General features: G+C 45.1%; 2 non-coding genes across 2 annotated transcripts; one reads left to right on the top strand and one right to left on the bottom strand.

The window, feature by feature from the left end:
* Positions 1-13,584: 13,584 nt before the first annotated feature.
* LOC130841975 (U1 spliceosomal RNA) lies at positions 13,585-13,749 on the bottom strand. Its single transcript, XR_009050318.1, has one exon. It is a non-coding gene; the product is annotated as a U1 spliceosomal RNA (small nuclear RNA).
* Positions 13,750-15,486: 1,737 nt separating this feature from the next.
* TRNAQ-CUG (transfer RNA glutamine (anticodon CUG)) lies at positions 15,487-15,558 on the top strand. Its single transcript has one exon. It is a non-coding gene; the product is annotated as a tRNA-Gln (tRNA).
* Positions 15,559-27,809: the final 12,251 nt, after the last annotated feature.

Genomic DNA, 27,809 nt, shown 5'->3' with positions numbered 1-27,809 from the left:
TCTTTCCAGTACTGGCTTTTGAGCAGCAAACAGCTGAACCTGAGTTCATTATCAGATGTGGGGAGGCTACAGGAGAGTGCAATTATACAACTCAGTATAACGCAGATAACAACATCTTCCACGCTTCATGCAGTTTTTCTTTCATTTTGTCTGAGGCCATGGTCTCATGCATAAGTCTAAATACATTTGTACCAAGAAAGTTGATATCAATACAAAACACACAAAATCTGCCATTACATTCGGCAGTGCATGTTCCTAATGGTACTGTAGCCGGGTTTATACCAGCAAGTAGCCAAATTGTGGCTAACTTTGAATGCAGCCCCAAGATAGCCATGTGTTTGCTTCTCCTTGGCCCCACCTCTAGCTTAAGCACTACATCTGAGCTGGCTCCATTACTGGGGGAAGATGTAGGTCAAATAGTGCATAATGCAAATGGGGGAAAGCATAGCAAAAAGCAGGCATGCTCATAAGTGAGTTAGGATTCCAGAGAGGAGTGTGATCATGCTATTGTGAAGAAAAACATGTCTAGCTCTCTCTCTGAAATATGGCACTGACTAATCAGAGATGCTGGGAGAAACCACTGTACCTTCTCTCAAAGAAAGACAAGTAAATCCCTACTGATGTATAAACTGTGCCTAAAATCTCCACCTAGACAGTTTAGGGATAGAAGGGAAACAGTATTTCTTCTAGTTGCTATCATTTCCTTTCAGTGGGGGATGGCCTGGAAAGAAAGAAAAATATCCTGGTCAACTTCCCTTGTAAATAGTTAGCGAGGAATCTCCTGGCAAATGCATTAATGCTGGTTACTATTGGGAGACTATTTACCTATGGAATACTTTCAGTGGGATGTATCTAGTCTGTGTTGAACTCTTTAGGGGATCAAACCTAGAATCCCGGGATTTAAGTGGACTAGTTCCCTGGAGACTGTCACATTGATTAAGTAAGTGTCAGCATAGGAGATGACCCCAAGAGCTCCATTCTGTGTAACTGATGACCTCATACATCACTTAGAGACCACGTGTGTTGAGGCTGGGCCGGAGCATGTGCTAATGTGGGAAGAAGGTCCTTGCAGGCAGTGCTGGTGAGCTCAGACGTTCTGTTGCTTTGCTCATCCTTCACAATTAACTTCCTCCTTGAAAATGTGAGTAAAACTCGACACTGGGCAAGATTTACGATTTTTTGTGTTTTTCATGTTATCTCCATTTCAAGTGGATGTGCTCGTATACCATTCACTGACATTTTATATATCACAGTTTTAACTTCGTTAAAAGTGACTGTTGGCCAAAGTCAAACCAGGCTAATCAGTGTACAAATTGATTGGCACATCACGGATTAAACATTCAATGGCCTTTATAACCACGTATTTTGCTAGAGTGTCTTCCAAAATCACTACTGTTCTTCTGCAGGTACCATGAGCAGCTCCAAAATCCCAAGGCCATCTTTGCCTGATACCTTGTGGTCACTGTCATCAACTTCAGTCACTTTATCCTGTACATTGAAGGTCTCTGTATTATTACATGATTTGAGAGACAGAGATGGAATGTATAGTTTGTTTAAGTGCAGCAAGAGACTCCTGTTTCTCTGTGGATCAATGGAGTTGAATAGCACTCTTTGTTCCACATAAGCTTTCTCAGAGTTTTTTTCCTCAAGAATTGTTGATTACTCTTTTTTTTCCCCCTGATTATTGGTCTGTATCTTTAGCCAGTAATTTTTAGCTTTGAAAATATCCTTCTCTTTCTTTATTTTTTTTTAAATTTATTTATTTTTTGGGGGGGTACACCAAGTTCAATCATCTGTTTTTATACACATATCCCCATATTCCCTCCCTCCCACAACTCCCCCCCACCCTCCCCGTCCCAGTCCTCTAAGGCATCATCCATCCTCAAGTTGAACTCCCTTTGTTATACAGCAACTTCCCACTAGCTACCTGTTTTACAGTTGGTAGTATATATATGTCTATGCTGCTCTCTCACTTCGTCTCAGCTTCCCCTTCACCCCCCGCCCCCCCCAAACCTCGAGTTCTCCAGTCCATTCTCTGCATCTGCATCCTTGTTCTTGTCTTGTCACTGAGTTCATCAGTCCCATTTTTAGATTCCGTATATGTGAGTTAGCATACAATATTTGTCTTTCTCTTTCTGACTTACTTCACTCTGTATGACAGACTCTAGGTCTATCCACCTCATAACATAAAGCTCCATCTCATTCCTTTTTATAGCTGAGTGATATTCCATTGTATATATATGCCACATCTTCTCTATCCATTCATTTGTTGATGGGCATTTAGGTTGCTTCCATGTCCTGGCTATTGTAAATAGTGCTGCAATAAACATTATGGTACATGTTTCTTTTGGGATTATGGTTTTCTTTGGGTATATGGCCAGTAGTGGGATGACTGGATCATATGGTAGTTCTATTTGTAGTTTTTGAAGGAACCTCCAAATTGTTTTCCATAGTGGCTGTACCAACTTACAGTCCCACCAACAGTGCAGGAGAGTTCCCTTTTCTCCACACCCTCTCCAGCATTTGTTGTTTCCAGATTTTGTGATGATGGCCATTCTGATCGGTGTGAGGTGATACCTCATTGTGGCTTTGACTTGCATTTGTCTGATGATGAGTGATGTTGAGCATCTTTTCATGTGTTTGTTGGCCATCTGTATGTCTTCTTTGGAGAAATGTCTATTTAGGTCTTCTGCCCATTTGTGGATTGGCTTATTTGCTTTTTTGGTATGAAGCTGCAGGAGCTGCTTGTATATTTTGGAGGTTAATCCTTTGTCCGTTGTTTCATAGGCAATTATTTTTTCCCATTCTGAGGGTTGCCTTTTAGTCTTGTTTATGGTTTCTTTTGCTGTGCAAAAGCTTTTAAGTTTCATGAGGTCCCATTTGTTTATTCTCGATTTTATTTCCATGATTCTAGGAGGTGGGTCCAAAAGGATCTTGCTTTGATGGATGTCATAGAGTGTTCTGCCTATGTTTCCCTCTAGGAGTTTTATAGTGTCTGGCCTTACATGTAGGTCTTTCATCCATTTGGAGTTGATTTTTGTGTGTGGTGTTAGGAAGTATTCTAATTTCCTTCTTTGACATGTTGCTGTCCAATTTTCCCAGCACCACTTATTGAAGAGGCTGTCTTTTTTCCATTGTATACTCGTGCCTCCTTTGTCAAAGATAAGGTGCCCATATGTGTTTGGGCTTACTTCTGAGTTCTCTATTCTATTCCATTGATCTTCCTTTCTATTTTTGTGCCACTACCATACTGTCTCGATCACTATGGCCTTGTAGTATAGTTTGAAGTCAGGAAGCCTGATTCCACCAACTCCATTTTTCCTTCTCAAGATTGCTTTGGCTGTTCAGGGTCTTTTGCGTTTCCATACAAATCGTAAGATTTCTTGCTCTAGTTCTGTGAAAGATGCCATTGGTAATTTGATCGGGATTGCACTGAATCTTTAATTTGATTTGGGTCGTACAGTCATTTTCACTATGTTGATTCTTCCAATCCAGGAACATGGTATGTCCCTCCATCTGTTTGTGTTGTCTTTGATTTTTTTCATCAGTGTCTTAAAGTTTTCTGCATACAGATCTTTTGCCTCCTTAGGCAGGCTTATTCCTAGATATTTTCTTCTTTTTGTTGCAATGGTGAATGGGAGAGTTTCCTTAATTTCTCTTTCTGCTCTTCCGTTGTTAGTGTATAGGAATGCAAGAGATTTCTGTGCATTCATTTTGTATCCTGCTACTTTACTAAACTCATCAATTAGTGTTAGCAGTTTTCTGGTAGAGTCTTTAGGGTTTTTTATATATAGTATCATGTCATCTGCAAAGAGTGACAGTTTTACTTCTTCTTTTCCAATTTGGATTCCTTTTATTTCTTTTTCTTCCCTGATTGCTGTGGCTAACACTTCCAAAACTATGTTGAGTAATAATGGTGAGAGTGGAAACCCTTGTCTTGTTCCTGTCCTTAGAGGGAATTCTTTCAGGTTTCCCCATTTAGAACGATGTTGGCTTTTGGTTTCTCATATATGGCTTTGATTATGTTTGCTGATTATTCCATTCATGGTAACATTTTTATACAGAACAGATACTACTTTAGTTGAATCATTCAGAAAATGATTTCCATGAGACAAAAACTAAAAAATAAATCATCACTCCGAAAACTAGCTTTCTGCACTGAGCACGTTCTGCCTAGGGCTCCAGAGGTTTTGAATAAGCTTGGTGCTTAATTGCTTTAATATATGGTCTATGGGGTTTAGGCTATTTTAATAGCACTTCAAATAAATCATTGCAATGTGACTTTAAGCAAGTCACTTAACTTTGATTAGGTTTCAATTGCTGAAGTTTAGGAAGAATTTGGCCAACTATTGTTTTCCTGCCATAGAATGTACTCTTGAGCTTCCTCACACCCTAAATTCACCCCTCAGTTTGCATGGGGGTTGTGATGCAGGTGGAGCCCCAGTGCAGAAAAACAATCTGCTTGCTCCTTCCTTTACTTAGTCATGAATGCTTAGAGGGACAGCTGGACGTTGTGGCCATTGTCACCCTTGTGAAACCACCAGCCTAGCCAATCCCAGCAGAGTTAGAGTGACACACAGATCAGGGGAACTGCCCATGTTCCAGACTCACAAACCATGAATAGGATGTAGGTTAGAAGATGACTCTCTTTCCCTGGGTAACCCATGAGCTCATTTACCTGTTACTTGAATGGTTGATGGTTTGAGCCCAACAGATAGTGTTCTGTGACTGATCCCAGGTGTTTTGGAGCTCTGTTTGTGCTGCACATTCTCTGTGCACTACTTCTCTGGTCCTGATCCTCACCCTCTCCCTTTCAATCAGATACAGGAAAATACTGCCCCTACTCCTAAGGTTCACGTTAGTTTCTAAAGGGCTTGGTAAAAAGAATTATTTTTTTTAAGGGTAAAAACAAGTTCTGGAATTCCAAGCTCACTGACGATATAACCTTTCTTCCTGAGGCTGAGTTTTCTGCAGCTGCTCACTCCTGGACAGCTGGTACCGATTCCCTGAAGCCAAATAGCGAGAATACGTCTCTCATTGAACAACTTGGTTTGGGGGGTTCTTTTTTGTTCTTTGTTTGTTTGTTGTTTGTTTTTTATTCCTTGTAGCCAGAAAGAACACACTTCAGCGTAAGAGGATGTTAGAAAGAGTCTATTATAAGATTTGGGCTTTGGTTGGGTGATATGGGGGAGGATGGGAGGACGTAGGGGATGTTCCATATTGAGTACTGTTAGCACCGGCAATTTATGATTGAAGTAAGGAAGTAACAGTCATTTTGTTATGAAAAGAAGAGGAGGTTTGGGATTTTGTAGGTTCCACGGTGACCTTGTTTTTGTCTGTGCCTGGAAATGTTTATGAGGTAGACTTGTTTTGCTTGATTTTCAGTCTCAGAATAATCTTGTGTGAGGCTGATATTCTGTATCTGAGATTGTTTACTTCCAATATGAAAACAAATCAGTCAGGCTGTGAGTGTAAGATTAGTTCAGGGCAGCAGACGCTGGTATTTTTTCTTTCTCACTGGACATCCCTAAAAGAGAGAACAAAAAAAGCAAGCACTCTGGTCCTCAAGCTGTAGATGCAAACCTGACAGGGTATCAGAGTGACTTTAACTAAGTGTTTGGAACTGTTAAAAATATTGTCGGTCGTTGTTTGTTTGAGTCCAGGAATGCGCAACCAGCAGGCTACAGTGCCAACTATATCCCCATTATTGCTGGTGTAAGGGTTTTTCTAGTAGCTATTCTTGTAAAAGGAATTTCTCAGGTTAGAAATGGTTTGTACACATGTATCTCATTTTGCTAATCCTGCCCTACTGCCTTGCAAAGAAGCTTTACAAATTCATATTCTCAATCATTTATGAGAAAAGTCTTTTTGCCACTCTGTGTTCAACACTGGATAGCTCTGTACATGCCATTTATTTTGCCAACAATTAACCCCTTATTGAGAGATGTCTTCAAGTGAGTTTACACTCATTGGTTTAACTGACATCCTGGAAAAGCTGATATTTTGACTTTTCTGTGTTCTCTTCTTCTTTATGACTGCTCTGTTCTCTCAGATAAGCTGAGCCAAGTAAAGTGCAAACATATCACTGTTGCTTGGTGGATGCTCTTGCCTGTTAGGTTCATGTATTGTTCGCGATGTTGAGGGTGAGGGATTGATTCACAGAAGAGATATGAGGTTGTGTTAACTTGACTTCCCTTCACAGACAGCCCAGGCTGCTGCCAGTTGGGAACTCACTCATCCTGAGGAGTGAATCTCCATGATTGAGCCTGAGCAAAATAAAAATTAGAAAACAGATTTCTAAGTGTACGTTTCATTTGAATAGGACATTAACTATTAGATCTTTTCTTCATTTGTAGTCAAAACAAAAGGAGAGACTGTGCCGAGACCAGCTCGGCGACTCGAGGTGAGTGACGGGTGCCGCAAGCTTGAAGAAAACGCAGACACAGACTGAAGAGAAAGATGGGACCGGGGGACTCAAGACCTCTAGGATCAAGAGCCTTACTGATTCATCCCACGTGGCTTTTATTGAGTTCTTGGCTAACACTCCCAGGTTAATCCCATAAACAACCAAAGGCCTCACATGACTGGGGCAATGATCTTTGTTTGCCTCCTAGGTCCGAGTTCAGCAGGTGTGGATTTGAGCTGGGCCTGGAGAGCAAAACAGCCCTGGGGGCAGGAGACCTCTCTCAGATATTAGGGGTCTGTGCCCCACCCCTGTTGGCCCCTCTGCGACTGTGCCTGTCTTAGGTTGTTCCTCCCCTGAGGAATCTTACGTGTCTTTGGCTAACCAGTCATCCTCCAGGGCCAAACAGGGTGATATGAGGAAGGGTCTGTGCCCTACCCCTGTTGGCTCCTCTGCGGCTGTGCCTGTCTTAGGTTGTTCCTCCCCTGAGGAATCTTACCCGTCTTTGGCTAACCAGCCATCCTCCAGGGCCAAACAGGGTGATATGAGGTGTGCAAGTGAGAAAGGGGCTGTGCCCCTAGAGACGGCCAACCCTCTGCCTACGCCCCCATAGTCTCCACGCCCCGCACCCTCAGCTCCTCCACTGCTCAAGCGGGACATTCTGAATCCCATCACTCGGCCCACATACTTAAACATTTTCAAGGTTTCAGAAAGGCTCCTGAATGTCTTCCCACAAGACTGCATTCAAAGGACTTTGTTTGGGGAACTTAATAACAGTGGCTGATGTATTGCTCTCCTGGAATTGGTTCGCCTATGCTGGTAACTGATACTTCACATAAGCCTTGTCTGAAGAGCCCAGGAAAACAAGGATCTAAAAACAAATCTGCCACAGGACACAGAGATATATGATAAATTCTTGGATAATATTATGTGGAGTTAAGTGTTGTACCCTCTTTATTCTTTTCGAGGTTGTTTGGTAACATTAATGACACATTCCTCTACCACCAGAAATGCCCTTCATAGTGTCCTTCATGTTACAAGGGCTTGGAAACAGCCACATGAAGGTGAGCACAAGATTTTTACTGTGAATCTTTGATTTTTTTTTTTTTTTTTGCATACAAGTTTAGCATACATTTTTTCTGAAAAGTCAGAAAATCAGGTAAGTAGAGATAAGCATCTGAATTAGTTCCCTATTTCTGCCTATTAACAGGTTACAAAAACAATAGTTTAAAGCAATCCATTTTTGTTATCTCAGAATCTTGTTGATTAGAGGTTTGGAAAGATGTAGCTGGGTCCTCTGCCCACACAATTGGCCACTATGTCCTCCCCACCTGAATAGGGCTGATATTGACCACGTCGTGGTGTGACCATCTCCCATGAGGGGCTGCCCTCGTGGTCTCGTGTTCCTCTGGGATCCTCTTTATTGACCTGAATTCTAACCCCCATGATTTCTTGCAGCTCACCTGAAAGAAAGAGGCTTAGGAGAAAGCCTGGAATGTGGAGGCCCAGAACTGATCTCTGCCATGTCCTTCTCCAAGAGGAGAATAAAATAACAGAGGTCTTTATAAAACAGGACCCATATGAGGGCTGAGATCCCCAGCGATTAGAGCAGGGGAGAAAATCTAAAAGACAATGGAGGCACTAAAAGCCCCGAATGAAGAAGTAGGGTCCTCTTTGTGTTCCACTTCAGGTAGGTGCCCTTCCTGGAAAAGAAGACATTTCCCCTTGGCAGAACACCTTGGACAACGGACTTGGTTTGATCCCACTGGGTCATTCTTGTTGCCACTAGGCTTTTGGGGTCTCCATTCTAAAGTGCTTGTTTGAAGGTGTGGCTTCTTCCTTTCATGAAAATCTCCTGGGAATTTCTGTCTGAAATGCAGTTTCTTGGGCCTTTAAGAAGCAGCACAATGACCCTGATGTAGGTATTCTTTAGCTGTGCAGCTAGGGCCCAGGGATTGGGGCCTGTCAGCCGCATGATATCATAGTTACTCATCCAAGGTTAATACTACTTTCTCTGTTTTACATTATACATTCTTCTCCATTATACATGAGAACCATATGCTCAAAGACGGTAATGAAATCACCATGTACAGCAAACTTGGTATGCGGTGGAGCTGGTATTTGCATCTTGGACAGCTATTCCGAGGGCTGTGCTCTCGTTGCTACAGCACAGTCCTAGCATAGGATTGGACTGGAAATACGGTAGCACTAGAACACATCAGTAAAAGTTAGTTTCTCCTTGTTACCTATATTTACCTGCTTGACAAATATTTACCGAATGTTCTATCTGGCAGGCTCTGGAGCAGGCACTGGGGAGGAGGGGTGAACAAGGCACACAGAGCACCTGCTCTCAGGAAGATGACCTCTAGCACCAGAGCCAGGTGTTTTACAGAGAATCACATATATGTTTTTTAAGGATGACCGTGGTGTATTTCATACACATGTTCCTTGCTCCCATTTTGTCAGCAGGGATTGAAAATTGACTGAGTATAAATAATCAGACTTTATTTTACCAGTAGAAATACTGATGTTTGACACAATGTCCTCTGAATTTCAGCTGTAGGTTCCTGGACAGTGTGTTGTATGCTTCGGACAGCGTAGCCTGTGTCCAAACCTGTGTGATGGTTCTACCGTCACTAAGTTGTTCCCAGGGTTTTGAAAATCTCCTGTTCTCTTTGGGAATCAGTTTCTTTATCAGTAAAAAAAAGTTGTTATTCAAGTCCTCCAAAGTGCCTTTCAGTTCACATTTCTCTGAATGCATAAGAGACTGAGATGCATATTAAATGGGACCTGGGAACTGCAGCCAAGAGCAGACCTTGGTATCTTCTCTGTGTGTCTCATGCAGGAGCCTAAGCCAAGCCCAAACCCTGAAAAGACATAAATGATAGAGGAGATGGAAGAAAGAAAATCAGCAGCTTGGAAGAACGAGAATAACACAAAGAAGGGTAAAGAAATGGTAGAGCAGTTGGCTGCCAGCAGAGATGAAAAGAAGGACAAGCTGAGTTCACAAGAATCAAGGGAAAGTGAAGAGTGCACACAGCATTATCCACGTCCTCAAGGAGCAGCCTGAGCTGAGCAGGGAGGACTGAGAGAGTAACTTACTCCACAGTGAACCTGTGCACCTGCCGAGGAGATCCACAGCATGGATCAGGGTTCGTTTGCACTGCTGGGAGCACCAATTCCAAAAGGAGGAGGAGGAGACCCTGAGGCTCTGTGCTGGACCCTGCTGTTTGCATCCGCAGCTGCCCCCACAGCAGATGCCCCAAGTAAGCGTGAGCTTAGAGGGAGAAAGAATGTTTGGAGAAGGGATGGAGATGTCCATTCTTTCCTTCACCAGTTTTGCCCTGAGGTCAGGAGGGGGCAGGGTAAGGGGACCCTTCCATCTGAAGCAGAGGTACTAGTAATATTCTTCCACATTTACACTTGGAAAGACTTTACACCCAGTATTTCTTAAGTATTTGTGAGGGTTTATTTTTCCTCATGCTTTGTGAACAACTTGGAGTTCAGCTATCAGTAAGATTTACCTGAGGACATCAAAGCAGTGGGAAGAAGAATCCAAGTGGATACTTTCAAGAAAGTGTGGGGCTCTTCTCAATTAGGTGTTGTGGCAGACCAGAGGATGGGAGGGGAGGCCAAGGACATCTCTTCCTAATGACAGTGAACCCCTGAGAGGAATCACTGTGGAGAGGTGAGTCTTCATCAGAGTCACCAGAGGTCTGGATCAAAGGGCGTGGATAATGTAGGGCAGGCACGTCCTTAAGGAAGGGGACTTGCTACATCCTGGGAGAAAGCAGAGTATCTCTGAGAGCACATTTGGGAAGGAATGTAGTTGAAAAGGTGGAAGATTTGCAACCACTTTTATTCAATCAGTGAACAAATGTCACTGAGACCCTACTCGCAGCTTGATTCGGTGCCAGGAGACATGAACACAGAGATGATTAAAAGGGTATTCCAACTTTCCTGGAGCTCTCAGTCCAGCGACCAAAAAGTCATGAGAAGTGTAATGGGGGTGGATTCACTGGAGGAAGTGACCCGTGCTGCCTAGGGATGACCTCAGTGTTTCTCGTGGCCGCCCTTCTTTCTTTATCAACAGCTGGTGACCAATCCAGGTCCAACAACTGTGGCTCTCAGCCAGATTTCATCCTCTCATGATACAACTAACATCTGCAATCTATGTTGGCTCAAAGTAGCCAACACTGCCAGCGTTTCCAGAGGAAACTGCTGATGTCTGTCTCTACTGTCTATGTCCTGGTCAGTAGGAGAAATGAACAGACAAATTGAATAAGTCTTATAGTTTCATCATGTCATAACAATCAAGGACTATCTGTCTTCTCTTACAAAAGGCAATGCCTTCTAGACTTCAAATTCTCTCCCCATTTCAAAGACAATTTAAATATTGGTCATATTCCTAGAATTTTAGAACTTGGTGCTTTACCCTTACATTTCAGATCCAGTAAGCAAAGTAAAGGAGTAAAGCAACTTCCAAGTTTGCAGTGAGAATGTAGTGGGGTCTAGCAGTAAAATCCTGGCTTTCACGTGCCTGATATCTCTTTAGTGCTCTTAGAAACAGAATAATCTAACACTCCTTGAGTCACTCCTCTATCCCATCACGTTGTACAAAATATAATATCTCTGCTCATCTAGATGACTTGGATCCTAAATTAGCTGAGTTCCACGAATGCATTTACAAAGCCCCTGTGGGTAAAGCACTGTGCTAATTCTACTGTGGGATACGAATGAGGGTACACATTCCTTACTGAAGAAAGTGTGAAGATGACTGTTCCCAGCTCAGCCTAGGTATCTCTCTGTAGGTAGAATAACAAGAGCAGACACCAATAGGTTCCACCTGCTGAAAGGGAAGATGAGGATGAGGTGCAATGACTCAGCTCAGTGTCCTCAACTCAATGAAGTCCACTGGCTTGTTTTCAGTTTCCTCTCCCTTGCCTTGCTTGGAAACTCTCTCCAGGTGGTAAACTGGAGCAAATGTAGGCTCATCTGCTTGTTTCTCATCTCTCAGGATCACTCACTGACCTTTACTGCCTGATGGCCAGTCTTTTGAAAATCTCTGTCTCATCTATTTTGTCCAGTTTATTGTTGTTGCTTTCTTTTGCTGTTTCAAGTGGGAGAGTAAATCCAGTTTCTGTTAGTGTGTATTCGTGTGGCACCCCCTTTATAAAATCACAGTTGGAAAATATCTATCAAGATCCTGAAAAGAAACTTTTCCAAAATAAAAAGCACAGTCACAACCAGGGTAAGACTGTGAACGAAGGAAAACCCTTAAACTTGACTGATAAGGAGCTAATATCCAAATATATAAACAGTTTGTAGGACTCAACATCAACAAACCCCAAACAACCCAATTAACAAATGGGCAGAAAACCTGAGCAGACGTTTTCCCAAAGAGGACATACAGATGGCCAACAGGAAAAAAGCTCAACATCAACTATCATCAGGGAAATGCAAATCAAAATCACAGTGTGATGTCACCTCACACCTATCAGAATGGCTGTCATCGAAAAGAACACAAATAACAAACACTGGCCAGGATGGGGAGAAAAGGGAACCTTGACACATGGTTAGTGGGCACAGAATTATCACATAACCCAACAATTCCAGTGCTGGGTATGCATCCAAAAAAACCCCAAAACACTAATTTGAAAAGATACATGCACCCCAGTTTTCATAGCAGGGTTATTTAGAATTGTCAAGATAGGGAGGCAATCTATGTGTCCATCAACAGATGAATGGATACAGAATATGAGGTATATGTAGTAAATGGAATACTTCTCAGTCTTAAAAAAATCAATGAAGTTTTGCCATTTGCAACAGTATGGATGGACTTGAAGAGTACTGTGCCAAGTGTAATAAGTCAGACATCACTTATATGTGGAATCCTCAAAAATTCCACAAACTAGTGAATAAAACTAAACAGAAACAGACTCACAGACATAGAGAACAAACTAGCGGTTACCAGAGGGGAGTGGGGAAGGGGAGGGGGAGGGGCAACCTAGGGATCGGGATGAAGAGGTACAAACTATTATGAATAAAATAAGCTACAAGGGTATATTATTCAACACCGGGAAGATACTCAATAGGTTATAATACATATAAATGGAATGTAACCTTTAAGTTGTGAATCACTATATTGTACATGTGTAAATTATATAATAATGTATACCAACTCTACGACCAAAAAAAAAAAGTGTATTTTAAAAGCACCATACCCGTTTTAAGGACAATGCTGGCCTGACTCTATGTTGGGGATTGCAAACCCCATAGCCCCTTGCCCAAAGGCTGAGGGAATGTTCCCTTGAGGTCTGTGGTGAAAACCAGTCCTTTGTGAGTGGAGATGCCTCTTGAAAAGCATGTCACCCTTGATTATTCCTATTCTCCAAAAGGTCCTTCAAAGGAAGGGTGAACGTGACTACAAAGTGGCCCAATGGAAAGTTCCAGCTTTGGGGTTTCCGTGGAGTATCTCTTAGGAAACACTGCTTCCAGGCTGACTTATGTTCCCTGAGGAACCAGGGAGAGACACCAAACATTTCAAATTGGTGGGCTACAACCCAGGCACTGAACGAGGGGCAGAGATTCCCAGACCCTCTCTCAGGAACCTCATCGGTTGCTCCAAAAGAGACCCCACAAAGTCCTCCACTCACAGGATCTTCCTCCTCTTGGTGGTATAAAATGACCCTGTGCCTTATTTGCTAAGCAGGGGACACAGCGCTAGATACTACTGTTTCTTGGGTGTATTGCCATGCCAGTTATACAAAAGAAAAGAAAGACGGGAAAGCTAGGTGAGGTATTAGAAATATCTGTCCTCCCGGGGCTGCAAGAGGCAGTCACCTGGCCACACAGGTCTCCCTGAGTTTAAGACCTCTGGTGGTGGTTCTGCAGTAAAGGAATAAGCTGGTCCACTTTCTTTCCAGCAGAAAATGGGGAATGGGACTGGTCTGAAATAAAGTGTTCTTCATTGGCTGATTAGGGCCTTAATCCTCATCAACTATGATGGTTGTCAATTCAGTCTGGCCCTGGAAAGGAATACAGCATTTTTCCCCAAAACAAACTTAGAAGGGGAGTAGGAAGGTTTATCTTCCAGGAAAATGTATCTAGGAAATGCTCCCCAAGAATTTGCCCAAACTACTGAATATATTTACAGTGGTCTGTTATTAACCATTACCTGTCAGGAGAGTGTGCAAACACTGTCCCCCATTACCACAAATTGTGCAGTCGAGTTTCCTAAATTTGGAGAAATCAAAGGGCTCAGTACATCCGGAGTGCAATGGATAAGCCTTTTTTTTTTTTGGAAAACCATCTTCCTGATCATGGGATCTCCCCGGCGCCTGTACCACAACAATGCAAGATACCAATAATAGAAGAAATTGTGTGAGAGAGAACAGAGCATATGTGAGAACTCTCTATCTGCTCAATTTGTCTGTAAACCTAAAACTGTTCTAACAAGTAATGTCATAAATTTTTTAAAAAATGTAATGATGCAACACCCTCAAATCAAAGTGTTGCTGGCATCCTATAACTGCATAGTTAATACTAGCCCTTGAGGTGCACCAACCTGGAGTCTGACCAGGCCTATGCCATCAGCCTCTGCAGCCTGGCAGTTCCCCTGGAATCTGGCTGTGGAAACATGTAGGTCAAGGTGGCCGCAGAGCTCCATATGGTGCAGAGAGAACACTGGAATGTGGTGACGGCTGGGAGAAACCATCGGAGGGCCGAGGTCGGTGAAGATCCAGGACGGCTCAGATTCAGCAGCTGCCCCACCCGTGGCCACAGAGCAAAGGACAGGGAGGACAGGAACTGAGAGCTACCGGATGAGGTCGCTGCCTGAAAGATAAAAGCAGCTCAGGAGGCTTTGGTCAATTTTGAGAATGGGAAGCAGGAAAATGAGTTGAAGTACGACTCGCATGTTCCGTGGTGACTTGAACCACCAGTCTTCCAGGTAACAGCACGCTCGCATACTGTACTCACAGAGCCGCATTACACACTCTTCTGCTGTTGCCACGGGGTGAGAACGTGCCCCCCAACCCCTCCCTCCGGTTCTGAAAACACACTCAGACTGGCCACTCAGGACACGCTGTTCTCACATGGGGCACATGAGGGCCTTGATACCAGGGAATGGGCCAGGCCGCCTGCTCCTCGCCGCCTCGGGAGCCTCCGCTCAGGTGACAGGGGACCGCCACAGCCTCTGGGGCTGCAGCCCGCCCTGTGCCCCTCTTCCCTGCGCATCCCCCTCCGCCGAATGCGAGGCTGGGACAGGCTTTCAAAAGTGGCCGACGTTCAAAACTTTAAAACTGGCCGCTGAGCCATATAAACGTCCGGAGGCTGGAAACGTCGACGGGGAGCCCGTGGGCCGCGCTGAGCTCCGCTCCCAGGACCCAGCGGCCGCCTCAGTCTCGGGGACGCGGGTGGGCGGAGAGGGGGTGAACCCGGAAAGCGGAGGAGGAGCACGAAGGGGAGGCAGGAAAGAGCCCAGAAGAAACACTGTCAGCTGCTCACACCGGACCTCACCCCTCAGGGCGCCAGCGGCCTGGGTGCTCGCGGTGCGACGGGTGGGGCCGCGGCCGCTTCGGCTCCCATCCGGTTCCCAACAGAGAGAGGACGCGCCGTCCCCCGACGAAGCCGGCAGCGCCCTGCGCTTCTACCCTTGCACCTGGGTCCCAGGGAGGGGACACCCCACGACGTGCCTAGCCCTGTCCTGAGGATGTTCAGAGCTCCCAGGGCAGCGGCGAGAGGACAACTGCAAAGAAGGGGAAAGGAAGTTTGGGGGTTTTTTGGCGTTTGGGTTTTTTTTTCTGGCGGGAATTTTACCTCAGGGCAGAAAACTCTAGAAATGCCGGCAGAGCAGGCGCATTTGGGGGAGGCCGCCAAGCCGTCCCCTGTCGCTCCTCCCGAATGGACTTCGTGTCTTTCCACGACGTACAAACCTGAGGGCAGGCGAGTCAGGCGCCTCCTGGCGTCGCGGAGGAAGCGGGCTCGGGGCGGGGGGACGAGAGCGCCCGGCGGGAGGCGGGTGCTGGGCCCGCGGGGCTGCGCGCGGCCTGGCTCCGCGGCGGGAGGGGCGGGCCTGCGGCGGTTCCATGGTGTCATGGTGAGCACTCTGGACTCTGAATCCAGCGATCCGAGTTTGAGTCTCGGTGGGACCTTTCCCTTTAGGCCGCGCCGGCGTCTTTTACTCCCGCAGCCAGAACTCAGTCTCCTGCCGAAGCCCGCGTTCCTCCGACTCCTGTTCCTGCCACCGCAGGCACCTCGCAGCCGCGTCCCTGACCTCTGCCGGCTCCTTCTCCAGAAAACCGGCTTCTCCGACCTGCGCGGTCCACATGGGCAGGTGGCGCGCAGGTGGGGGACGAGCCCGGGCTGTCCCCGCTGGCCCCGGGCGGTCAGCCCGTCTCTGGCCATCGGCGGCCCGGCCCCGCCGCCAAGCGGCGCAGCGACCGAGCCAGTGCCACCCCGCCGTCGGGGCCCCCTGGGTCTCGGGGGTAAAAGGCAGAGGCTGCGCCGCCTGAGTCCTGCCCCGCGAGGGGGCGTCACACCGCAGGCGTAACTGCGTGCTTGTCCCTGTGAGTCAGGGGTCGCTGTGGGGGGCTGTGATGTCGCTGGTCAGACAGGGTGACAGCCTCTTATGGTTCCAGACCCGAATGGGTAGTGCTGTATTGAGGTGCCTATTCTATTCTGAAGTTTGATCCTATTCTACTGTGTTCCGATTTTATTCAGAATTTCTAGCTCCTAAGTCTCCATTGGACACGAAAAGCCGCTGTTAGGCTGAGATTTCAATCTTGACCCCAGGAAGTCCCGTGCTTTCCTCCCAAGCTCAGCCAGAAAGAGGAGAAAGGCCAAGGATTCCAGTGTCTGGGGAGACCAGGGCTCCCTGACCCCTCTCCACCCAGGCCTTTGAGACACTTGCAGAGCTTCTCATCAAGGCTAGCCTGTAGCGAATATACTTTGTTTGGTTAGATTTGGGTGGAAACCAGATTTATTTTTTTATCATTATAAACTTAAATTCCTTTTTCAAATGTTGCCTCTGGATATGGAAAACACAATGTAACAAATAAACCTTTTGTGCAAGGCCTTCTGTGGAACAGCCACATGGATAAGAACTAGCCGAAGAGAGTATAAAACATAATAATTTATGTGTACCCCAGAACAGTGACAAAATTTTAACACCTGCTTTCGTCAATTGTGTTATGATTGGCATTGTTGGGTATTTCTTTATTCTTTTGTCAATATAGTGTGGGGAAAAGCAAAGGAGGCGGTATAAGATATTGTATTTCTATTACTCCCAGTGCCCTTAAAAACAAAACTAGTGGTATTAGAGAAAAGAGTCTCAGTTGAAAGACAGACATTCAATCAAAGCCTGTAGTTCTGAGTTTGAATTGTGAATGTGAATATATGTGAATGCATGAACACATACAAATATGAGTATGTATTTGCTAGCTCTGTCCACTGCAAAGGTCTAGAATTCAACCACTTCCATTGAGTGTCTTTAGGTTACACAATTTGATTTGGGAATAATGTTTTTCACAGAAAGGAATCAGAGATTTTGAGAGATATGACTGAGTCCCGGTCAGGGGCAGATGAGACAGAAGCACCTTGTCATAGTGATATCTACAAAGGTCTCAAAGACTCTTAAAATCTTATGAAAAGGAGAAAGGAGCCAGCTTAAAGGCACATTCACTGCTGAAAGAGAGGATCATTGGAGTATCAGTAAGGACTCTATTGCAATGAATTGAAATACTTCAATGTGTTTGAAACTTTGATTTCATATTAGCACAGGGGGAAAAAAAAGAAATAAAAGAAACTAGTTGGTGACCATGGAGGATGCTTGGGGAATTGCTCATTAAGCTGCAGTTTTCTTTACAGAGGGAACCACTAAGTAACTAAACAGTATTTAGTACTAAGGGGAAGTTTTTTTTTATGCAAGTGTACCAGCTAGATAACACATGGCCATGGAATATCACCATTTTGCTCCACATAACTAGTTAACAGATCTAGGCCTTGAACTCCAAGGGCTGCTAATATTATTTGAGGAAACACACAGGAGTTGATGTGCCTCCTGATCAGAGAGCACACACCACTTCTGAGGTGCCCTTGCCAGGATACCAAACACAATCTCCTCTGCCTCTGTATCTACTGTGTCCAAAATAGGGGCCACTAGACACATATGGCTATTGAATACCTAGAATGTGGCTAGGACGACTAAGGAACTGGATTTTAATTATATTTAATTTATAATTCATGTGAATGTAAACTTAAAGGCTGAAGATATGCACAACATTTTTCTATTAAGCACAACTTTAAAGCTTTGGTAGAATTATGTTTCCCTTAATGTGCAGCATTAATTAGCTGTGTAGAAGATAATATTTGTATCATTGTGTGCTTATACTTTTCAGTTTTCAATGTGGTTACTCGGAAAATTGAAATTACATATGTGGTTTGCAATTTCATTATATTCCAGCACTGCTTTAGATTCTACCACCAAAAAGAAAGTATGGAGGACGGAAGAATTTATTAAAGTACACCCAGTTATACAATTTACATTGTGGGAATGCTACAGAACAAACAACTCCATTTCTTCAACAAATGAATGATTTAAGAAAGGAAAAGAAAAGGACAGCAAGAGACCAAGAGAGCTGGAGCAAGAGTGAGAGGGAAGGAAGCAAGGAAAGAAGGGGGGGAGGGACAACGGGAGGGAGGAAGGAAGAGGCAGGGGAAGAAAGGAAGGGAGGGAGGGAGGAAGAAACCCAGAGTAAATATGTGTGTAAAGACTTCAACACATATCCTACTAATTACAGTTTGTGCATTTTCTTTGGGTCCCAAGAAAGAATAACTTAAAAACAATAATGGGAAATTTGAGCACTCTTTTATGACATTAAAGATGCTGAATTAATTTATGAACAATTATAATGCTATGATGAGAATACTTTCAAAAAGAGTCCTCATTTACGGAAACATACTGGCAAAATGACAGACGAAATATGATATCTGAGATTTGCTTTACAGAATATAGGGAAAGGTAAGTGGGTGGCTTGTAGTAAAACAAGGGCAGCCATAAGCTGATATTTGTTGGTCGTGGCTAACAAAGATGGGGATGTTCTTATATAATTCTATTTTGTGTACTATTGAAAACCTGCATTTGAAAAAGAATGATAGGAGAGCACAGGTCCACCTAGGATAATGGCAGCAGGAACTCTCCACGTGCATTTCAGAGGGCTAGGGACTAACAGAGAGAGTCAAGGACACCAGTCATAACCCTGCCCCAACCAAGGGCCAGAGGACACCGTGGACTCCAGTTGGTTTGTATTTAGCCAGGTGTGGGAGCCACACAGAAGTAGAGGAACCGGCAAAGACTCTGCACATAGAGGAGCACAAAGATAATTGACACACATCAGGGATCGATAAGGGCTGGTAAAATTTTAGAGAAAGCATCATAGAATAAGATATTCATACACTCTCAAAGCACCACTAATCAAATTACTGATTATAGACAGCAAACATGTCTTTCCAATGAATGGATCTCATGAAGCCCTGCACAACAAAGTGTCCAATGCTAAAATGACAATAGTGGTGACAGGCAAAGTGGACACTCTCAGCCTCCAAAGGGGCTGCGCTAGGAAGCACACAGCATGCACTAGGTGGTGTTCTAGGCAAAAAGGTTTCCCCTGAATTTAATCATGAGGAAATGCTCAGACAATGGCAAACTGTAGGCCTTTGAGCCAGACAACTGACCTGTCCTCTGCAAACAAGTCAATGCCACCACCATTGAAGACAGCTACCAAAGCAGCACAATCTTTTTAGGCCTTTGGAACCCAAAACATCTCTTCTCCTTTTTGTTGTCTTAGTTGTGGAGACATTGACTGTTTGAAGAAAGACTGGCCAGGTGTCTTGCTCAGTGGCCTAAATTCTGCAGTTGTCTGATCACTACCTTGTAATGAAACTCAGGCTAAACATTTTCAGCAAGAACACTGCATAGTTAATGCCAACTACTCCTGGTCCAGTCCATCTAGTGGCAAAGAATGACCAGGTTGACATGTTGCCTTCTTCCAGTTGCTCCTGATGCTGGTGTGTGGAGGAGGCATATTGAGAGGAACAAGAGTTAAGGTCTCTCCAAACTGTGTGTCCATCAAAGCATTGGTCTCCTTATTGACTGATCACACTTGGAGGCTGATGGCTGGGATTTCTTCCATCAAATCTGTCTTTTGGAGTGTGGAAAGTGGTTGTTGGTTGGGATGTCGATTCTCAGGAAAGGATCCCTCCAATATTCTGTTGAGGCTTGAACTTGACTTGCTGTTGTAGATTTTTTTCATCAAATGGAAAAGGTACATTTTATAATATGGATTCATCCAAACTGGCAATATCTTTTCTTAGTTGCTAGGGAAACTGGTATCTGCAAAAGACAGAGGGAGAGAGAGAGATGACACGGGAGTTTTCCTAGGTCCTGCTGATACCTGAGCCTGGAGGGATGGCTACATGATGACAGAGGCCCGGGCAGGCTGAGCTCCTGTTGACAGGAGGAGCTGAAGGGGGAGCCACAGGCTGGCTGAAGGGGAAAGTGAGATGCATAAGGTAGCAGAAATAGCTCCTGAAATTTTCATCCAGCCTGTGGAGCAGAATCTAGGGACCCCTGTCCTCACCCCACCAGTGCTTGGTCATATTGCAGCTCAAGCTGCTGCAGAGCCTTAGCCAGCTTCCTACCACCCAATCCGCAGCAGCCACTTTACTCTTGAACCCCTTCATCTGAATCGAATGATGACATTCTCACATGTACCAGGGATGGATGTACTTAGCATCCCTCGTACACATTCAGAAACGGACTGCTATGGGAGCAGAGATGCTTGCTGGAGAAATACACTCTCTTCTACCTCTACATCCCTGCCTTCTGAGGAGGAGGGACCGGCTACAGGGAGAGCCCTGCAATATGAGAGCCAACAGGGACCTCAGAAGGTATCCAAGTCCAGTTCCACCTTTTACAGATGAGGAGCTCTGGTGCCAAGGAACTAAGGACTAACTAAAACCACGTGGCCTGTGGTTGCCAACCCTGGTCTAGGACCCAGGCCACAGGCCCTTTCCATACACTTGGGGGAACAGAGAGGAGAGGCTCCAATGTGGAGGTGTCAGCAATTAATAGAGGCTGTTTGGTCACCCTCCTGGACAGGGATCAGGCTCTACAGAGAAATCCTGCTCCAGAGGGGCTGAGGAAAGAATGGAAACAGGGAGAACTCAAAATGAAATTAGCAAAATGAGAGCAGGGAGTGTAACGGCGGCCCAACCCCTTTGCATCCCATGGACACCAACAGTCTATGAAGGTGATTTCATGCTGGATCCCCCGAGAGCATTGCTAGAAACCTTCTCAACCTCTAGACAAACACAACTCTGAAGTGAAAGGGAAAAAGCATTAGTTTTAGTTATACTAGATTCTCATCACTGTTTTCTCTAACTTTGCCCAAAGAAAGAGTCTCTCCTAGTATTTTACACTAGTGTATAGACGGGCATGAAAAAGGATACACATAGGAGAATGAGGCCTAAGATTCATTATGGGGCTTTTGCATAAAGAAAGAATTTAAGTAAAAAACGCATTTGTTGAATCTGCAGTTCTGAGCCAATTAGTAGGCTGTGAAATCCATTTAGTAACTAGTGAACTGCAAGTTGCATTTTAACAGTAGAAATGAAAACACTCCAGTTCATTATTGTGGTAAGGGGAGGTACTATTTTATACTGTGGGTTTCTATGTAATGTGTCTTTTTTATTGTATCTTGTACTATAAAAATTGTAAAAAAACATTGGATCCAAACAGAGAGATTATATATCGAACCTACGTATCTATCTTTTTTCTCTTTGCTCTGAGCTATACAAATAGTTCTGTTGACAGAAGAATGCTAATTCCCTTAATGGCTGATCTTCAGCTTTTCTATGAAGTAGCCACACGATGGACACTGCCATACTGGTTACTGATGTCCTACCAGATCCATAGTCCTTCTAATCCCTAGACGCATATTAGCAGAGCTTTTAAAAATACTGATACCCAAACCTCACCACAGAACTTTACAATCAGAATTTGAAGAGATTGGGTTAAGGCATTCAAGTTAGATCAAAACTCACCCACTTCTTGTTTTCTAACTGCATGATTGAGAACTACTCACTAGACCTACACTGTTTCATACCATTCTTTTTCTTCTCTCCTTCTAGTCCACCATGGACTTCTTTCCCACTGGCCCTAAAGCTTTTTTGGCCTTTCTCCGACATTCCCATATAAATAACTTGCCTTCTCAATTAGATTTGTCTGAAGCAATGATTAGCTTATATTCTTGTGTATCTAACTGGGTCTTCATACATCTGGCCCAAAGGTAATTCACTCCAATGCTCTCCTCCATTCCCTGGCCTCAGATTCCAACTCAGTTCATTTTTCTGGATTCTTACTGAACATGTAGAAGCAGTCATTTGCAAAAAGGGAGAGGTCTGAATGCCTATGCACCTCACGTCTATGCATTTTGAAAACCTGGCCTCTGCATCTCCTTTTGGCCACTGTCCCTTTAGCGTGCCATCTACTGTCCTCCAACTAGTGCCAGCTCCAGTGAGTCCCTGGAAGCCCCATGCACATCAGCACAGAACTGCCCACCTGGAGCCGAGGAGAGCCCTGACTCCAGGCCAGTCCAGGACTCCCACCTATGACCCAGGTTCTTATTTAGTTTTTATAATCAGGGCTCTTTTCCTCAGTTTCAGCATTTCATATTCAGGTGGAGAAGTTGAGGGTTAAGGGCTGTCCGAGGTTGGGTCCTCCAAAACCCAACCCACATGCAAGTTATTCATTCAGTCGTGATCCTGGAAGGAAGAGGCAGTGGATTTGGGGGGGGATGGGCAAGGAAAGGAAGGTGAAGAAACCAAGAGAATATGTGGTATCAGGCGAAGCATCATGTCTTCAGTGTCTTAAATGATGCTCTTCTGATGAGGAGGACCATGGATCTGAGCCTCCCTATGGCTGAAAGGAATAGTCAGAGGGAATATCAGGAGAGCAGTTACAGAGACTGAATAGGGTTCAGAGTACAAACAGGAGAAGGAGATGGAAGGGCCTGGCAGGGAGGCAGCCCCCATGGGAAACAGAGCAAAGACCAGACGAGGTAGCATCAGCTGTTGAGGGAACAAAGGAGGAAGAGGAAAATTAGTGTGAGACTGAGCTGTAACCTTAAGTGAAGAGTATAAGGCAGGAGTGCATGGAAGAGCCTCAGGTGTGCTTACCTCTGTACCCTAAGCTTGAAGGCCAGGGAATCTGCATGCTAGTCTCCACGTGCTGAACAGCAGTTTTCTTCTGATAATCCTCTGTTTCAGGACACTTAAGGCATGAATCTTGCTGCAGACCAGACACTCATGCTTGCTGGCAGCTGAGCCCTCACCCTCCAGCTTGGGAGGGGTCTTCATTCCGATAGAGGCATCCAAACCCAGCTCTGACATAAAACCACAGACAACAGGATCCATTGTTACTCATGACCTTCCTATGACTTATTCCCCCACCCAAGAGGGACAGCAAGTAAGGAAAGTGTCCAGGAACAAGAAAGGCCACCTGAATGGCCATGGTCAGGTGAAGCCAATGGAGACATTTTTATATGTGCTTTTTGTTGATCTTCCTTACACTACCCAGTAAGATTGCCATGGGACAAACATGTTCCCAAATGCCAAAAAAAATGTCAAGAAAAATAAAATTGATAACAACGGAAAGGTCCTAGGTAGAAAAGGCAAAGGCAAGGAAATCATTCCAGATACAGGTTGTACAATTGGGAGGGAAGAGATTGTGGAGATCAAGCAAAGTCCATGTTGAAGGGAAACCTCATGATAGAAAAAGGTGCGGGAAGCCTGAAACTGGAAAATTTAAAAATATGCATCAATATATATTTCACATATATATGCATATATACTATGTGTAATATTTATACGTAGTCAATCTAAATAAGGCATGGAAGATACGATAAAATGCAACAACACTCACAAGTGTGTGTGTATAAAGGAACAAACACATGAGCGTGTTGAGATATCGACTGGATCGTTCTAATGGACTCCTGATGAGCTGAGTTTGAAAAAGCAAGGAGGAAAATAAGAAGAATGAGAGAGCGAAGCTCTGGTGGGAAACATGAACTGTTACATATTGGGGGTGGGATCCCAGGGTGGAGGAGTATGAACCAAAAGTCTATTAAGATTATCCTTTGCTGCAAAGTCTGATGCAAAGCCTGGATTTATGCTGAGTCCTCTGTGCAAACTGAGTAGGAGACAGAGTGACTGAGCCAGCGGGGTTAGGTCTTGGCTGGGAATGTGGGAAGCCAAGGACGAGAAAAGGAGAGACTAGAGGGAAGAGGAGACAACTAAATACCACAAGACCTACTGGCACGTGGCAGGGCTGTGCATCCCTGCACCCCCTGAGCACCTTCTATGAGACTCTCCCTGGTGCCACAGGGGCGCTCCTTCTTATCTCACCGCCGCCAAGGATGTGGGGCTCTGCTCATTTCTCAGATGAGGTCATCACCTGAGGGGAGAGCCCCAGGCAGCCCCAGGCTCCGGTGCAGATGTGGAGAGAGGTGGAGGGTAAGGATACATTCGTCCCGGGTGAAACGGATGTGAGGGTTTCAAAGCTCTTTTAAGACAATCTGAGCAGTGGTGGATCCTGGGGAGAAGAAAACTGAGGACATGGCCACGGAGCTGAGTGAAGAGGGTGAATTACAGGGAGTGTCGTCAAAGAGACTGATCGGTGCACTTTATGGATGAGGGTGGCCCTTTATTTTAAAAAGAGAAGAAAACGAGAAAAATAACCTGGATATGAAAAGCAAACAGGAGTGTGAGTTGTGGAGCCCTGTTTACATTGCTACAGAATGTTACTAATACACTGTTACTGAGAGCATCTAACAGGGAAAATTGTCTTGAGGGTGGATGTTGAGAGAAGAGGAAAATATTGGCCAACAAGCCTTTCTGAGAAAGCAAGGGTAAATGGGGTCCAGAGAAAATGGAGATCATAAAAACTATGCTACCGCAGAGCATACAACGCACGTGCATTCATTTTGTAAATGTTAAGCACCAGAAAGACCTAATGGTTAGGGATTATATATTCATAGTGGTTCTGAAACCTTTTTTACTGAATCAGGCACTCTGGACGTTACGTTGCTTAATATTCTCAACAACCCTGAAATGAAGATAGAATTTTTCAAGAGTTCAGATGAGGACGTGAGGTGTAAATATCTAAGAAGATAAATAACTTGGCTCAGTTAAACAGGAATTTGAAAACCCAAGGCCTGAGGCAGAGCGGATCCTAAACCCCAGGCTCTTGCTCTCTGGCTCTGTTAGAGCATCACAGATTTCACCTGGACCTATCGTAGGCACAGGAGGGACCCCATTGCCTCCTCCACCCACAGCCCTGTGATGACTAGAGCTTCTAATCCTCTTTTTTTCACTTACCTGGGAAGAGTGGCCCTTGGTTTCCAGAATCAGTATTAGTGTTAAAGCCCCAGACGATGGAGGAAAGACTGACTGTGGCTCTGCTGTCACCACAACCGAAATGCTGGTCCGGCTGTAGTTGCACATCATTGGTCTCGTGGGTGCTTTTCTGCAGCTGTGCTTGTGAAGTTTGCACCTCTGACCCTTGGAAATTCACAGGCCCTTGGAGACAATCCTCCCATGTGTCACCTGAAAGGAAAAGAGGGTGCGGTAGGACCAATCCAAGTTTTCCTTTGTTAATCCCTCCCAGAACTGATGTGCCTTCCTATCAGTGAGACCATCCAATGACCCAGACAATAAAGGCAGAAATCGTGTCCATGAAGGAGAGGTCATGTTTCTGGCTGTACCTGTGGATGCTGAGATGGCAGTGCTAGGCTCCAAGGTCCGTGAAAAGAGGAATCACCCACTTGAGTTTAGAGGGTTTTGGATGGCACATGAGATTGCATCTACTATTCAGTTACTAGCCTTAGTCCTGTAGCCGAGTGAAGAGGTTCTAGACAGGCCTCAAGGCCTGGGACAGAAAGAGTTGTTGATATCTACCCACAAGAATAATAGAACAAGGGAAGGAATATGGCCTAATGGCTTCAGGTACCACTAGAAAAGTGAGTTGGGTAACTAGAGTACATGGACCAGTTAAATGATTCCTTCACAGTTCTGGAGGCTTTTGAACTTGCTTGAAATTTTTGACTACAGTTCCACTCACCCATACATGTATATATTTGGTTGCCACATGGGGCAGAGTGGGGGTGGATGGTATCAGCAGATAGAAGCAGTTGTAGCAGAGGCCCGAATCCCTTATTGGAAGCTGAGGTACAGAAGGACTACAGAATCAGAGTGTTTGCTTCTTTAGGGACAATGTAACACAATGCACAATCCTTATATTACACTCCCCTGCAGTGGGGTCTGGGCAGTGCCTGTAACCAAATGTGTTGCTATTTCTCCTGTGAAATGAATACATATTCTCAGAACATGGGCTAAGCAAAGATATCAAGTACCCTCACCTAGTCCAGGTCAGGCTCAGGTGGGGTTGTGCCCCACAGGACCTGCTCCACATTGCTGTGAGGCTCCCGTCTGGCCTCTCTCCTATACATCTGCATCCTCAACAAGGTTTGTTTAACTGTTTCTTTAAAGTGTCTCTCATGTATCTGTTACCACTGAGTCTTCCAGAGAGCATCTATGTCTGACTCATCAGTGATTCAGCCAATCTCCTTCTAACTGCTTCTCTGATTCTGTCCTCTCCACACCGTCAAAGGTCACCTGTCTTATTACCCCCAAATGCTGTTTCACCGCATGCTCCTCGGCTTGTGGAAATCCATCCTCCCTTCTCTAGTACACGAGCTCTACACTCCTCACCTGCCTTTGTAGTCCTCCTGTCATCTGGCTCCTCTCTCTTCTGCAACATCCCTTCCCACAACTGCCTTCTACAAATCCTCCCGGACTCAGGCTGGCCCCTCGTTGACCCCAGCCCTGCACCAGGAGCCTCTTTGAGCCTCCAGGGCTTTTTCCACAAGCACTTCACTCAGCCTGCTGTGCCCTTCATATTTCCAACAGGCAGAGTTTTTTAATCATTAATCATCAATTTTAGGACACTTAATCAGATTTTATGGTAATTCACATTTCAGATGGGTAAAACCTCTTAAATCAACAAATCCTGTGGGTGAAGGATGTAACAAAACCAGGTATCCCCATTCTCCAATCTGATTTTCAATCAAGATCTAGGATTGTTTTTAATGATCACTCCTTAATTTCATCATATATATTTAACCCTCTTCTCCAGACTAATGGGCTTTACTAAATGAATGCTTTGAATATTCTTTGCATTTGCATGGGAAAAGGACAAAACATTTTATCAAACATCGACACTATTGCCCAATATTATTAGTTTGGCATGTTGGGAAGAGCCGCTAAGAAAAGCTCATGTTGTAATTTAAAAATATAGTGTTTGCACTGTTTCCACAGGGTTTCTCCTCATACAGAGAGAGGGTGGGGCAGACGCAACCACCTGTGCCCACACCGCTGCATCACAGCTGTCCACACTCTTATATCCACACTGTTCTCAGGGTATCATCAGAACCCAGACACAGGATGGATCCGTGGATTATTTAGATGTTCCACTCATTCCTCTCAGCCCATCTGTGTGGGTGACTTGGCCTCTCCGGGGCCGTTCTGAATGAGGGCCTGGCAGGGCTGGGCCACATCACACACATCTCACTTGTGAGACTTGTGTCTGAGCATCACTCATTCCCGTCATGGACACTCAGCCCGGCTGCTGGTGTTTCTGAGACAGAGCTCTGCAGCTTTCTGAGGGCACCAGCACAGCCAAATTCAAGGCCTCCCTGCACCCGGAGTGAGAGCAGATAACCATGGCAGCAGGAGGTGGAGAGAGGCGTGGACCCTCTCCCTGGCTGATTTTCCCTGGAGAGCCTTAGGCAGCTGCGGCTCCGCCTGGAGGGGCTGGATGAGCCGCTGGCTCTGCTCACAGGACAAAGTGCACTGATGGATGAGGTGCTGGGATCTGAGCGAGGGACCACAGCGGTTCTCTGCATGTCTGGCAACTTTGTGTGTAAGATTGATAGTTTCAAATCATTTGGTTCAGGGCAAAACGGAAAAGGTGAGTGACATCCTCTCTTAGGCACTGACGGGTACAACTGCTGAGAGGAGTGAACAGACCTGAGCCGTGGAGTCAGGCCAAGGAGAGGCCAATGTCCCACCTCCCAGTGGCTGGGAGTCTTGGGCAAGTGAAGTGACCCTGCTGAGCCTCAGTGCCCTTGGCTCCACCGTGAGCTACCACACCTACCTGAGAGGGTCCAGGGAGGACTGAATGGGTTATGGCGCACATGGAGCTCACTTAGTAAGGGGCATGGTATACAACAGGTGCACAAGAACTGTGTGTTCCACTTCTGATTTGTGAGTTACTATGAGCCTTTGC

The sequence above is a fragment of the Hippopotamus amphibius genome, chromosome 1, assembly GCF_030028045.1.
Source record: "Hippopotamus amphibius kiboko isolate mHipAmp2 chromosome 1, mHipAmp2.hap2, whole genome shotgun sequence".
In the NCBI taxonomy this organism is placed as follows: domain Eukaryota; kingdom Metazoa; phylum Chordata; class Mammalia; order Artiodactyla; family Hippopotamidae; genus Hippopotamus; species Hippopotamus amphibius.
The sequence above is the reverse complement of the archived record's forward strand: the minus strand, read 5'-3'. Positions and strand labels throughout refer to the sequence as shown.